The sequence below is a fragment of the Sturnira hondurensis genome, unplaced genomic scaffold (assembly GCF_014824575.4).
Source record: "Sturnira hondurensis isolate 20B ecotype Veracruz unplaced genomic scaffold, ASM1482457v3 Scaffold0000880, whole genome shotgun sequence".
NCBI lineage: Eukaryota > Metazoa > Chordata > Mammalia > Chiroptera > Phyllostomidae > Sturnira > Sturnira hondurensis.
In genome coordinates, this window is record NW_028073511.1 from 10,445,976 (window position 1) to 10,460,740 (window position 14,765).

The window sequence follows — 14,765 nt, forward strand, 5'->3', positions numbered from 1 at the left end:
AAAGGAAAATGTAGAGGGAAGTAACAATGATGGGAAGCAAACTGGGACTCAGATCAACAGTGTGGACCAGAAGGAAGAAAGAAACATTCAGCCAGAACAGAATGAAGAAACAAGAATTCAAAAAAATGAGGAGAAGCTTAGGAACCTCCAGGACATCTTTAAACGTTCCAACATCTGAATCATAGGGGTACCAGAAGGGGAAGAGGAAGAGCAAGAAATTGAAAACTTATTTGAACAAATAGTGAATGAGAACTTCCTTAATCTGGCAAAGGAAATAGACTTCCAGGAAATCCAGGAAGCCCAGAGAGTCCCAAAGAAGTTGGACACAAGGAGCAACACACCAACTCACATCATAATTACATTAGCCAAGATAGGGAGAGAATCTTAAAAGCAGCAAGAGAAAAGGAGATATTTACCTACAAAGGAGTTCCCATAAGACTTTCAGATTATCTCTCAACAGAAACCTTGAAGGCAAGAAGGGGTTGGAAAGACATATTCCAAGTCATGAAAGGCAGGGACCTACATACAAGATTACTCTATCCAGCAAAGCTCTCATTTAGAATGGCAGGGCAGATAAAGTGCTTCCCAGGTAGGGTCAAGTTAAAGGACTGATCATGACCAAGCCCTTATTATATGGAATGTTAAGAGGACTTATCTAAGAAAAAGAAGATAAAAATATAAACAGTAAAATGACAACATTCACTTACATGAAATACTCTGAGAAAAAGTTACACCCTAATGAGTAAGTAAAAAGGCATTGCATCTAAAAATTACTCTTAAACCTTCCAGAATAATATATCTGTGTGTGTGCGGGGGGAGATAAAAAATTATAAAGCAAATGTGGTAAAACATTTACATTTAGGGAGTATCAACAAAGCACATGTACATGAATTCTCTGCAAACTTTTTGCAAGTCTAAAAAAATCTCTCTTTCTTTTTCTTGTGTGTACCCTGACTGGGTAACGAACCTGCAACCTTGGAATATCAGCATGACACTCTAATCAACTGAGCTACCCAGCCAAGGCCAAAAAGTCTTTAAAAAATTATCCCTTATATACTTATTGTATAAAACTACATGCTTCATATTTTAGCTTTCTCAAAGAATATATGGTACATGTCTTTTAAGTATCAAATGAGTCAGGCACAGAAATGTTTTTATTTTAGGGTTAGAAGATTCAACATTGGCTAAACTATAGGGTTTTTGTTGTTTTTTATCACCAGAGATAAGGGGCTTTCTGAAGATCTGGGAAAATTAACATGCCCCGCTCTGCCCACTGTGTGCCCTTGCAGAAACCCTACAGATTACCAGCCCTGTGGGTTTGTTGCTCTTTAAGTCAAATTCTCTTGGTGAAACAGAGGTTTCACAGAAGGCAACAAAGGTCTCCATACACCCTAAAAGCCTACTATGCATTTACTCCTTGCATCTCAAATGGCAAATGCAAAACACAGCTGGAGGTGAAGTTTGATGAGAAAGTCACTGTTTTGATACTTTTGCTTTTCTTTCCATTTATCCCCTGCTCTCTTAAGCTTATTTGAACGCAGTCTAAACCCACATTCCATTGTGCTACTTTCCTACCATTTGCACAGTTTTTAGTGCTCCCGTTTGTTTCCTTTCTTCTTTCCTCAAAAGCAAACTAATAAGGACTAGGACTGGTGAATGTTATGAAATACAGAAGGAAAGACCAGGGAGATTGAGGAAATTGGACAATATTTATAAATTAGAAGGACTGGCAAAGTAACAGACAAATGAGAAAGACAGATGAATTACGTCTGTCTCATCACACCCATTCCTCTTCCGTGTGTTGTGTCTAACCTTTAGCAATCACCGTACTCCAGCTCCAAGACAGAAGGGAGCTAAGGATTTCCTTGGAGACTGTGGCTCTGCACTGCTTCTCATCTCTCCTTTGCAGGTCCATATTTAGAAAACTGAAAACACTCAACAGCAACCAAAAGTTCACAGTGGACCACTTGTTCCTCCTCCAGGCCTTATTGCCAGACAGATTTTTCTCTAGCCTATGGAAACATTTTAGTGTTAATTTGTTCATGGTTTCTATCTCACTCTCTTACTAAGGCACTAAAAAAAGGGAATAACAGAAATTCATGGAGTGTCATCAGCGACACTTTCACAAGTGTTAAAGGACTATGATAATGGATTGCAGACTAAGTTCTTCAACTAACTCAGTTCACTGGGTGCTACAGAAGATTAGTCATAGTCCAAGTGTGTATGTCAAATAAAACAATTCAAATTCTTAACATGCTGGCCCCATACTCAAACCTTTATATCAATCCTGAATCCATGAAAACCTCCCTATTTTCCATATGCAACTCTATCCTCAACTGCTATTGGACTGTGGCTCATTAAGATGTATATATGTTTCATCTCATGGCTTAGACTACAATTTGGGTAACAATAAATAATATAAATGTATTCACAAAGACACATTAAACCTGTATGTTAGGTCAAGTTATTCTGTGTGACTTGGGCCCCTCTAAAAATGCATGTTCTCATCTCTGGAGAATAAAAGTCTGAGAGTAAGCTTGCAACCACCTGTGGTCTTCTGAGAGGCCTAATCACAGAAAAACACTATGAGCCAAGAACAACTGTGTATATTAATAATAAACTGATTGAATGTAATCAGAAGCTTTCAAAAAATTTAAGCTCAAAGTATTATATTCGTTGTAAATGTATCAATCAGCTCAGGGTGGAACAACAACAAAAAGGTACTATAGATTGGATGGCGTATAAACAACAGAAATTTATGTTCTCACAGTTCTGAAGGCTGGAAGTCCAATGTCAGGATACCAACACAGTCAGCTCTGTTAGGGACTCTGGTCCTGCCTTGCAGATGACACCTTCCTCTCACATCAGGGAAAAAGAGAGAGTAAACTCTTTGATATCTCTTCTTGTAAGGGCATTAGCCCTATTATAAGCGCTCCACTCTAGTGAACTAATCCAAACCTAATCTCCCAAAGGCCCAGTCTCCAAATAACCATCACCCAGGGAATTAGGGCTTCAACATTAAATTGAGGAGAGGACATTGCATTTCATAGCCATAAGGTAGAATTAACTGTGTTTGGGCAGCCACATTATATGGCTAACTCATCTTGACCTCAATGGGATCCTTAGCTGCTGTTAAGCCCTACACTCCCATCCTTATTTGGGCAGTGGGCCTAGACTTAATAGTATAGAGCCCTATAATAATGGATATTCAAGTTTACATTTTTTGTAACTTATTGAGTAGTTCAACATTATTATACACCTTCCAGCTTTTTATTATCTTCACAGGTAATAAGCTTGTTTTTCAAATGTCCCTCTGGGTAACTAAAGTGGTAAATATAAAGGGAGGAGGGGAGAAATCCAGGGCCTACCTACAGAACTTTCCTTATTGTTGTACAAATCCATCATCAATACCCTTTGGGTTCTGTCATGCAATAACTCTGCCAAGCTGTAATCATGTAAATGTTATATTTTATCTTACCTATAGGAAAATTATCATGTGTCTTATAAAATGCCTTCAAAATTACAAGTACTCTACGTCTCTGTCATTTTTCGGACCTTTCATTTAATTAAATCTGGCGAAAATTTGAAACAAGATAGACTAACACATTTTGCTCTTAGTAAATTAACCTTTTCTTATATATTCTAACCTTTTCTTATATATTCCTTTTTCTAACTCTATTCTGCATGGCATTTAGTTTACTTCAATTTTCTGTTTATACTTCTCATATTTTTCTATGTCTAGATTTATTTACATAGCTTATTTACATAAAACATTTTTGCAAGTAACTTCTGCATGTCTTGAATGTGAACTGAACACTCAGTTCTTCAAATTGTTTATTGAATGAATAATTGACCAGCATTCCCTTATGGAGCAGCTGAGGGAGGTTAGGCTTTAGCTATAGGAGAAGTGACTGGTGTAAAAACTTGGAGTTAGAGTTATAGGTATTCGGGAAGCAGGACAGAGTTAGAAGTGGGGTATAGCATGACAACTGAAGAACATATAGGGGAGAACATAAGAGGAAGATTCAGAAGAGAATCAGGGAAGATGAACAGTGTTGGTTCAGTTTTTATACAACTTGGGAAGCATTGTACGTGGGGTGGAAAACAATAAAACCAAGGACCGATTAAAATGAGTAAAGAAAGTCTATTAAGAGAAAGGCAAACCAATGGTGAAATGGTTTTTAAATACCCAGATTGCAAATGTACAATAGATATAAAATTTTGGCTAACTGTGTCAGATGTCTCATAGGGTTATTATTCTGAGGAAATTTAAAACTGTAAGATGGTAAGGTGGACTTGGAGATCAGGACACACCTGATATGATTGGTTATTATTTCCTCTAAGCCTTCAGAACTGTGTTGATGTAATTTCACTCCTAGCTTGAGCAGCTACCTCTTACTTCAGCTACAGTACTCCTATTACCTTATTTTTTAGCTTACTTTTTCTCAACTAGGATTTTGTGAGAAAAACAAATTGTGCAACAGAAATGTTTGTAAACCAATGATTCTCTACCAGACAGCCTCTGACTCACTACTCTAGTTCATTTCTTGTGCAGTACACTTGAGCTCTCCAGCCCCTACTCCAAATAATGTTTAGGTTCATTTGCACACTCCAAAATTCATGAAGATGACGTGGTAAATAAAGGGTCATCTACTTGAAATTTCCACCCTTTAACAGCAAAGTACCTGAGGGCTCTTTGAAATGAATTTTCAAATTATTAAAAAGGTTCCCTGCAGCCACCTACCACAAAACCCTAGGTGGGTGGGCAGGGCAGGGGAGGGCAAGGGGGCGGTGAGAAATTAGGACAACTGTAATTGAACAACTATTTATAAAAACCCAACTATTCTGAGATTTATTTTATCTTTCCAAAATGCCAATTTATAACAACTACAGGCACAGGTAAAACAGACAAAAAATGATATATTAGAATTGTTCCCCAATTATCAATTGTTCCCCAATTTGATTTACAAACTCTAGCAATTGCGCATCCCTATTATCAATCTAATGAGAGTACACAGAGCACAGATTTAAAATGTTACTCCTTTCTTACCTTATATAAGTCACCGGGGCTCACCTTCGAAGGTAGGGGCTTGAGGAACCTGGATTAGAAAAGAGACAGAAGGACAGTAAATGAGTCCTTCCCCCTTCAGGGGAGAAAACCCACTAGCTCAATCTCTAGTCACCAAAGGAACATGCTTCTCACCTCTCTCTGTGGACCTATGTTGCACTTAGGTTTATGGTGACAATATTTTCTGGGTCTCTAGATTTATGCCTGAGACTAAAGTTGCACACACGGCCATTTACATTTCTTCAGAAGACTTTTTAACTCTGTAGCGCTAACAACTGCTTTTGAGCAAAGGCAAATTAGGGAACTTTGAAGATCAAAGTCTTGCATTTTGTGTTTGTTCCTTACCATTGCTATACCATGTGAAACTAACACAGCCTGAAGATAGAGCATGATAGACCATATGTGTTTAAGGGTGGGAAAGAAATCTACCTGAAGGAGCTGACAGTCACCTTCAATATCCTGATTTGTGTACAACTGTTGACTTTCTCCTTTTCTTCAAGAACCAGGAGGTGGCATCTGACTACTTATTTTAATATTTGAGTTTATTTCATTAAAATATAGTATGCTTAGGGTGAGAATTTAAACTTTTATTATGAAGTAAAAGATTAACTACAGCAAATTAACCCTCTAGGGAATAAAATGTGATCCAAAGCAAGAAATAAGGAAAGGCAATAAGGCCATCCATCCTCATATTCACAAAGCAGATCAGAAATGTCTTCAAATGATTATGATGTAAACACTTTTAAAAATTTTTACAGTGATTTGAAGTGTTTAAATAGTAGTAAGATGGTTAAAAATGGACATTAATTAAAAATATATCATCTATTAAATGACCATGACTTAAGCTTAAATTATAGAGATCTAATTGAATGGGAAGAAATGCAAGGAAATGACCCCTAAATTTAGAAAGCTCATAATCTTTTCTTTTCACCCTAGAGAGCCTACAATTTTGTTCACTGTGACTTACTGATCACAACATTATCAAAATTGAGGAAGAACAAATAAGAAAACATAGATAAAAGGTTTTAAAGAGGTTCCTTTTTTATCATTTCATTGAACTTCTAAATATTCATTTATTCATTGAAAAAAACCTTTTTATTGCCATTCTGTACAAGCTCTCTGTGCTCAGCATGTTGGCTATAAAGAAGAACAAGCTGTGGTCTTTGTCCTCAAGTTACCCATGCATAGATTGGAAGGCTGTCATAAAGAGGTCGTCAAAACGCAGTGCCGTGAGAGCAATGTCAGACAAATGCAAAACCATGAGAAAAGCTCAGAGCAAGCTTCATCCGAGGAAGACAATGAAAGCAAGTAGGGGAGTCAGGGAAGGCTTCCTAAAAATCAGGGCTTGAACTGAATCTCAAATATTAGCATGAATTCTGCAAAGGCAAGTAGGTTAAGAAGGTAGAAGTGGTTTTGGAGGTTAGGGACAACAGAAGTATGGGAGGATGGAGCTGACTGGTGCTAGTCATGGGGTTCCTTTTATGCTGCATTACTGAGTTTGGTATTTACCCCATAAGAATTAGGACTCCTTTGAAGGGTTGTACACCAATAAGTGGCCTGATCAAATCTGAGTTTTAAAAAAAATCACTGGTGGCAGAATGGAGAGTCAATCATAGCAGGATAGGGCTGGAGGCAGGCAGACAAGTTAGAAATCTATTGCATGAGATGATGACAGTTAAATCCAAGCAGTATTATAAAAACAAAGACAAGAGAACCTATCCCAGAAAAGTTTAGTTGGGAAATTGGCAAGATTTCACAATATGTAGAGTACAGTGTATAAGAAAAGGGTGGTCTGTAGGGTGTGTAATTTCTTGTGTAGCTTCTGGAGCAAGACCATCAAATAAGAGAACATAAGAGGAAGAGAAAGTTATAGGAGAAAACAAAGCGCTCACATTTAGAAATATTGAGATTGAAGTGCCTATAAGGCATCCAGGTAGAACTGTCTAGTTGGCAGATGGATATAGACTAAACTCCAGAGGTCCAGGTTAGAGACATTGATTTGCAAGTCTTTAGTGACAGGTTAGAGATGACATGAGAATGGTCAGGTTCTCTCAGACAAAATGTGACCAGGAAATTAGGGACTTAAGAAAAGTCCATGGTGACTTCCCACCATCAAGAAGTGGGCAGAAGAAGTTTCCAGGACAGAAACTGAGAAGTTAACGTACATTTATCAAAAGTGTCCACTAGGTTTAAAGAGTGTGTTTATTGATAAATCTAATAGATTGCATTGTCCTTTAAAAAGTGGTAAGGAGAATTGCAGATATTTAAACTTGTAAGCCCCACAAATTGAAAGTTTCTTTACCTAAACTTTTATTTCTAAACATAAATTTCAATAAAGTTATTAAAATAAGACTTAGGAAAGTGAACATGTAGTACAATATACTGAGGATATATTACAGAGTTGTACACCTGCAAGAATAAAAAATACTCTCTCTCCTTACAAATAAAAGTCTCCTCTTCAAACACTTATCCATTTTATGTTGAAAACACTAAAAATAGTTTTTTGAAGAGTGGCAATGAAGAATTGAAAGAAGAACTTGAGAATTTGGCTTCAATGAAGCAAAATAAAAGAACAGGTTTATTACCAGATGAAGAAAAATAATAAATAAGTAATTCTCTGCTTTATTAGTCAGGTGTTAGCTTTATATAAAAGACCATATTGCAAAATTCTATGTCCAAAGACAAGGTGAAGTTAGCCTTTCAAAAATCAATTATATGTTTCTAGTACTTCTTATTTTTCCACGGTTAAATCTCTGTTCCTGTCCCTGTCATTTCACATCTTGTATTCCAAAGCCCATTCCTCACCACCTGTCTCAGCTTTCTCTTCAATCTGTCCAAATCTTATAGTTAAACCATCATTAAAAAATATTTTTTACCATAATGTTTTTTTCTTTAAAGTTACTTTTGAACGTAATTATTAGCTCTTAAATCAACATTTTCTCTGAGCCCTCAGGGACATTCTGGTAACATTTTCTTAGTCTCAAATTAGATAACTGGACCCAATAACATATATATATATATATATATATATACACACACACATATATATATATACACACACTTAAATATATATATTTTATTTGTGAGAAACGGTCATCTACTATGCCTTGCACAGTTAAAACAAAAACAAAAATAGTAACATCTTTTATATGTATAGTTATTGAAATTTTTCTATCTTTGATAGATGTTATTCTTGTTTGAAGATGGAAGAAACTGAGACCCAGAGAGTTTGAGGGCCCTATTATACAAACTCACATAAGGTCAAGATAAATACCAGAGAACAATTTTCTCAACTACTTATCCCATGTTTTCTTTGTAACCATAAAATCTATGCTTAACACTGCCTGGTATTAATGCCAGTTAGAAAGGGGGCAACATTACCGTTTGTCTATAGTATATCTGGCACTGAACTGAATAAATTACACAATAATTTCCCATAATTTTTTCAACAACCCATCCTTTCTTTTGAAGGACTAGGACATAGACAATGTAAGGGCCATTAATATTAGTCATTATAGAAGTAATAAAGAAAGTAGTATAATTCATTTCATAAGTAATAGTGGAATAACTTGAAACTACGTTTCTTAACCCAGAGTCTGCGCTTTTTTCACCTAACTGCACTATCTCACACTATAAAAAGCTTCCAGTCTATCTCTATCTGTAACACTCACACAATAGATTTTAATTGAGTGGCTCTTGTGTCACATATTTCAGACAAGGCTATTGGTACAGGAAGAAGAATGACAGGCTATCAGTCTCAGAGGAAACAGACAAGTAAACACTGCAGAAAATACAGATTTTTCTTTGCTAATAATGGCGGAGGAGTAGAAATAAAATAAATTCTGCTAAAAAGAATTATGAGAGTAACAGAAATGTAAAAGTCAGTGATTGCCCCATAAAAAAAAAACTCCCAAACCAGTGATTCACAAATCTTTTGTTATACCTTTGGCCATGTTATGAAAACCATGGGTAACTTCTATATCTCCAAGACACTAAGGACAAACTGTACTCCACATAACAAACAATTGGCAGAAGAAGGAAACTAATCACTAGATGAAATAAATAATAATATCCCACTTGAATTAGAGTCAGGAAGCATTGTCTTTTAAGGGATGAAATATACTGACTGGGTTTGGTGAAAACTCGGAATATACAGTTGATAAGGTGATTTGCAGACACAACTGTTTAGTAAATGGTCATTAGTTATGGTAGTGAGAAAGAAGGTGTTGTACTCTTGAAAATGAATCCTGAAATATTGAATAAAATAAAAACAGAAAGCAGAATTACGCTTTGAATGAAACATCTACTAGCTGTTTGTAATCAGTGTAACAAAATTATACAGCTCAAATATCATTTTCTACCACTGTTGACTCTCCTGCTGCTGAATTAATTCCATATTTCTAAAGTACATTAATTTAACAAACAGGATCCCATAAAAGTCACCCTATTGTTCTTAAGGAATTCAATTATCAATAAATGTTTTAGGAACCTACTATGAGCCAGGCACGTAATGGAAGTTTCCTTGACAAATGGACACAGTTTTGGAAAGATTGGCCTCACTGAATGCAGAAACTATATCTAATTCATTCTGCATTACTTTCATACAGATTAAATAAAGTCACATTGGTAACAGGTTTAGATGGATGTTTATCAAGTGTGGATTTAAGGAGTCGTATTCTTGATAAATTAAAAATCTATTTGAAACATATGGGTTCATTATTTCAATCCAAATTCATCTTTTTCAAGTCTAAATGAATTGCTTTTGAAACATGAATTTAGAAAGGCAAAAAGACTAATCAAAGAGGCTCCTAAGACTTCTTGCCCCTGGAGAAACATATGGATGTTATTTAAAATCAATTCAGAAAAAAAGGCAGGTTGAAACTTATTATTTAAATCAAAGCCTGTCTTTGCAGTGTTACTGCCTCACTGCATGACGATTAGAAGATGTGCCTCAGATGGAGTTCACGTTAGCAATCGACGCAGGCTGACTCTGGCTGATGTAAGCAAACAAAGAGAATTTTTAAAAGATGCTGGGGGCCTCAGATTTGAATTGCTGGTGAGACCAGAGAGGAGAAAGAATCAAGCAGCAACAACCAAGCCAGCACTACTGCCAAAATCCAACCACTGACACCACTTATCTCTTGGGCACACATGTCACCTTCCTAGATAATCGGCACTAGACCCAGGGTGACTCCACTTTCCACTCCCACTCAGAAAGTTTTTTACTGTGTTTCCTGACACCATTTGCTTTTGATTTAAGGTCCAGGGTGAGTGGTTTGATCGGCTGAGCCTAGATCACAATACATGGCAGTACATGGTATGTGGAAGGTTTTAAAAATAAATATTAATAAGATGATATTAATGTTTGACATTATAAATTTTGCCATACAATTTTTGCTTTTTATTCTGGCTCTGCCAAATTTTCCCATTTCTATCTTATTTCATAAGTCTAAGGTGTATCTTCTCATAGAATTTACAGTCACATCTCTATCATTTAGGACTTGAATATACCTGTATTAGATATAATTAGGTTCCTTTGTATTGAACAGAAAACCTCCCAAACAGCACTGATTAAAGCAAGAAAATGTTCCTATTCCTCACAAAATGATTTTGGAAATCAGCTGCCCAAGATTGGTGTGGTGACTCTGTAATTAGAATAAGATCAACACCTTTTTCTTTCATTACACCATCAACAGCTCGTCATGGTCCAAAATGGCTGCCAGGGCTCCAAGAATCACATCTGTGTTGCAGGCCAGCAAATGAAAAAGCAGAAGGACCAAAATGATATTGACCTCTTCCCATGTAAGTAACTGTCTTGGAAATCACACACAAAAAGTCTGCTTACATCTTATTGGCCATACTTTTGTCACCTGATTGTATCTAGCTGCTAAAGAATTGGTAAGTACATCTTAAACTTGGGCAGCAATGTGCCCAGTCTAAAAATCAAGAGTCAGATACCAATGAAGATGGGGTGAGTGGCCAGTGGGAAAAGTGGGGGTGTAGATAGCACTGTCTCAAACAATTCTTTTTACTCTTCTCTCAGTATTCCATATGTGGCCTTTTTGTTTCATGAATAGGACTAAATAAACAAGTGTTTTCTGGAATGCACACAATTCTTTAAAAGCCTCTGTATTTCCTATTCATTATTTGCCTCCCCATGTACTATTTTCTGCTCTCCAAAAACAATACCTACATTGTTTTAGGTAATTTTTCTTTTCTCAGTTTCAGCCATGTGGTTTTCTATGCTCTGCCTGTAATTTCAGGGCTCAATATAACCCATCACCCTGGTCCTAATATTTGAGTCAGTAACTGGTATTTTATTGGGACTAATTTTATTTAATAAAACAGGAAACTTGGCAGGAAAAGTTTCTAAGGGAAAGTCAGCCAAGTGACAAATAATTTTTGGATATATACAATATACCAACTATTGTTCTAAGTACTTAGAATAGATCAGGGCATTGATTCTTGTGCAGACAACAACAAAAAGTAACAAAAAGGAAGAAAGAAAGGAATTATTCCAAATAGTTCAAACAGAAAGGCATTTACTACAGGATAATTACAAAGTCATTGGAGAGCTGAAGGATTTGAGACCAAGTTTCAGCCTTTAGAAATGATTCAATGTTTTATTTACGTCCATAAAACAACAGACCTAACACAGCAGGTACCTTTCCTGTTAGTAGGAAGCCAGGTAATCAAGGAGTTGCTGGTCACCTACTGGCTCCTGCATCACTGTTTCATCCGAGATCCAGGCACCAGGGAACCAGCTGTTGGCCTCCAACTCATACCACCTCGCTACAGTTCATGCCCAATATCCAGCCTGTTGACACTCATAAGACAAAGACTAGACACTGAGGACTCCCATAACAATAATGCAGAAAAAGCAAATAAGCCATTAAACCTCCACAACTGTGCTTACTGAAGAACTAGCTAAAGTAACAAAATGGAAAGTTAATTCATTCCACTTTGCAAATCTTACATTGGTGGCTTTGTGGTAGAAATATGTCTTCTGAAATGGAGTCTACAAAGTGTCTTAAACATCCCAGTCTCAAAAATGAAGTACATTACACAAGAATAGAAATGAAGCTTTTGCATACGGTTTGCAATATCTCTCACAAGCAGCCAACAATATAGATGGAATCTGTCTTCTGTGATATTTAAGTGAGGAGATTTCGTTCTCTCTTCCCTGGGTGTGTTCAGCTACAGATTACATGCCGCATAATGAGTCTTTGGTCAATGGCAGTCCTCATATACGACACTGGTCTCATAAGATTCAAATGGAGCTGAAAAGTTGCTATCACTTAATGACGATGTCATAGCTGTGATGACATCGTAGCTGCCATAAAGGTCATAGCTGTGATAAAACGCATTGTGCAATGCATCATGCCTGTGTTTGTAGTTATTCTGGCGTGAGCAAATCTACTGCGCTACAAGTTGTATAAAATTATAGCACATATAATTATGTACAGTACATAGTACACGACAATAATAATAATGGGTGACAATAATAATAATGAATGAATGTAACTGGTTTATGTGTTTACTGAACTATGCTTTTCATTACTATTTTAGAGTATGCCATTCCTACTCATAAAAATGTCCACTGTAGTACACTAAGCTGTGATACACTGGCAGTAGCTTCATATAACTTGTATTTACCATATATCTTGATTGCATCATTTCTCCTGTGCTTAATTTAATCTGGTGTTCTTTTGTGCAGTAACATGTTGCAGGGGCTTATAGCCTAAGAGTAACAGGTTGTGCCTTATTGCCTAGGTGTGTACTAGGCTGTGCCATCTAGGTTTCTGTAAGAGCACACTGTGATGACTGCACAGAGGCAAGTCGCCTAATGGCTCATTTCTCAGAACACAGCCCAGCTATCAAGTAGTGCATGACCAACTGAACAATGAGGTGAGGTGGCCTTTATAAATAAGCAAACAAAAATACAAGCCTGTAAATGCCTCAAGGTTACTCAATAAGAACTCTAAGGACAACCAATCACTAATGGCCAACTATGCGTTAAACCATAGCCATTCAATCATTTTCTTTCCTTCCTGTGGCCTTTTCTCTATAGGTCTCTCCCTGAACTCCTATCAGAGGGGTGTTCCTAGCAATTTCTAATTTGGCACTGCCCAATAAAGTTGTGCTTAAATAAACTCTCAGAATTCTTAATATGCTTCAGTTTGTCCTTTTAACAGGAGCAACCAGGAGGGGTCATCTTTCTGGATAAAGAGGCGAGTGTAGGTGAGACTATAACTTTTCTCAGCCATTGAACTATCTAGAAGGGAGAGAGCCTGAAAAGAATGCTCATCAGTGGGACAGAGTAGAACCAAGGAATTCATAGAGAAACATGTAGGTGGAGCTCTGATGACCTCGTGAACCTCTAGACTGAGCAATGCCTGAACCGTGTTTTCCTCGAACTTCTCGGTTAGCTCAGCCAAAAGATCTTCTTTTGGGGTCAGCTGCTTTGATTTGGGTTCTCCGTCTTTGCAACTAACTTATTCTTACTCACATAGGGTGTAGAACCAGAAAGGGGCTATTGAAAGAGATTTAAGTGAACATACAGAATTGGCTCAAATGAAGTAGAGAGAAAAGTAGTAAGGACTCGGTTGTCTGGAGCTGAGAAGCTGGCAACGTTCGTTACGTGGTATGAAAACTGCTTGTTAAACCAGTAGTGGCTGGAACTTTAGGCTCAGACTCTGTGCCTGTGGAAGTTGAAGCATTAACGAATTTAGTCGAAATTTTTCAAGATATTAGCCTTTTTTGCCAAAATATATAAACTATTTACTATACACAAGGCATATTCTAACAATTTATTTGTAATAACTTATTTGCCTTTCAAAATAACTGAAACAGGTCTAATTATCTCCCTTTTACTGATGAGGAAATAGAAGCAACCTTCTCTAAGCACCTATGGAAAAAAGAATAATCTGGCCCAAAGAAAGAAGAATGTTCACTTTTCCCAGTGTGATCCTTTTGGTCTGTTGCTAGCAACCAGAGTTGACTGGGACTTGACTTTGCATAAGTGGAAAAAACTAAATTACACCCTGTTAAAATTGGTTGCAAGAAAAATCACAGGGAAGAGATCTCCCTTTGTATGTGAGGAGGATTCAGTCTGGGATGCCCCACAGATCCCCAAATCAGTGGGTGTTCATGTCCCTTAAATAAAATGGCATAGGAAATTTGTACAGTTGGCAGGCCCTCCTTCTCCAAGGAGGTTGGTTGAATCCAGATGAAAACTTTGTGGGTACAAAAGGCTGACCATATTAGCAAATGAAAAAATTGGGGGCCTGAGACAAGTATATCCAGGCACTGCCCAAGTCAACTCTTGTGCATTCACTACATGAAAAGAGGACCATCTCCTCTTATTGCAGAGATGTAGAGGAGTGACACTTCCATCCTCACCCCATTGGCCTAGGGCCCTGAACTGCTCCCAGGAAGAGAACAAGCCAGAGGTCACTGTACCAATACCAATGCCTACTTCTGGGAAACAAATTTCTCAGGCTTAGTTATGAATTCAGAGATGACGATCTAATAACATCTCTGGTTTTGTTTACTATCCCTTGAAGTTTAATAAAAGGAGTTTAAGTTCTGCTTAAAATTCAATTACAGTATTAAGGAAATAGTTTGAGGGCAAAAGCCTTCAAATAATTAGTGGGGAATTAAGAATGGTGATAGCTCTACCCCAAGGCATTTCTCA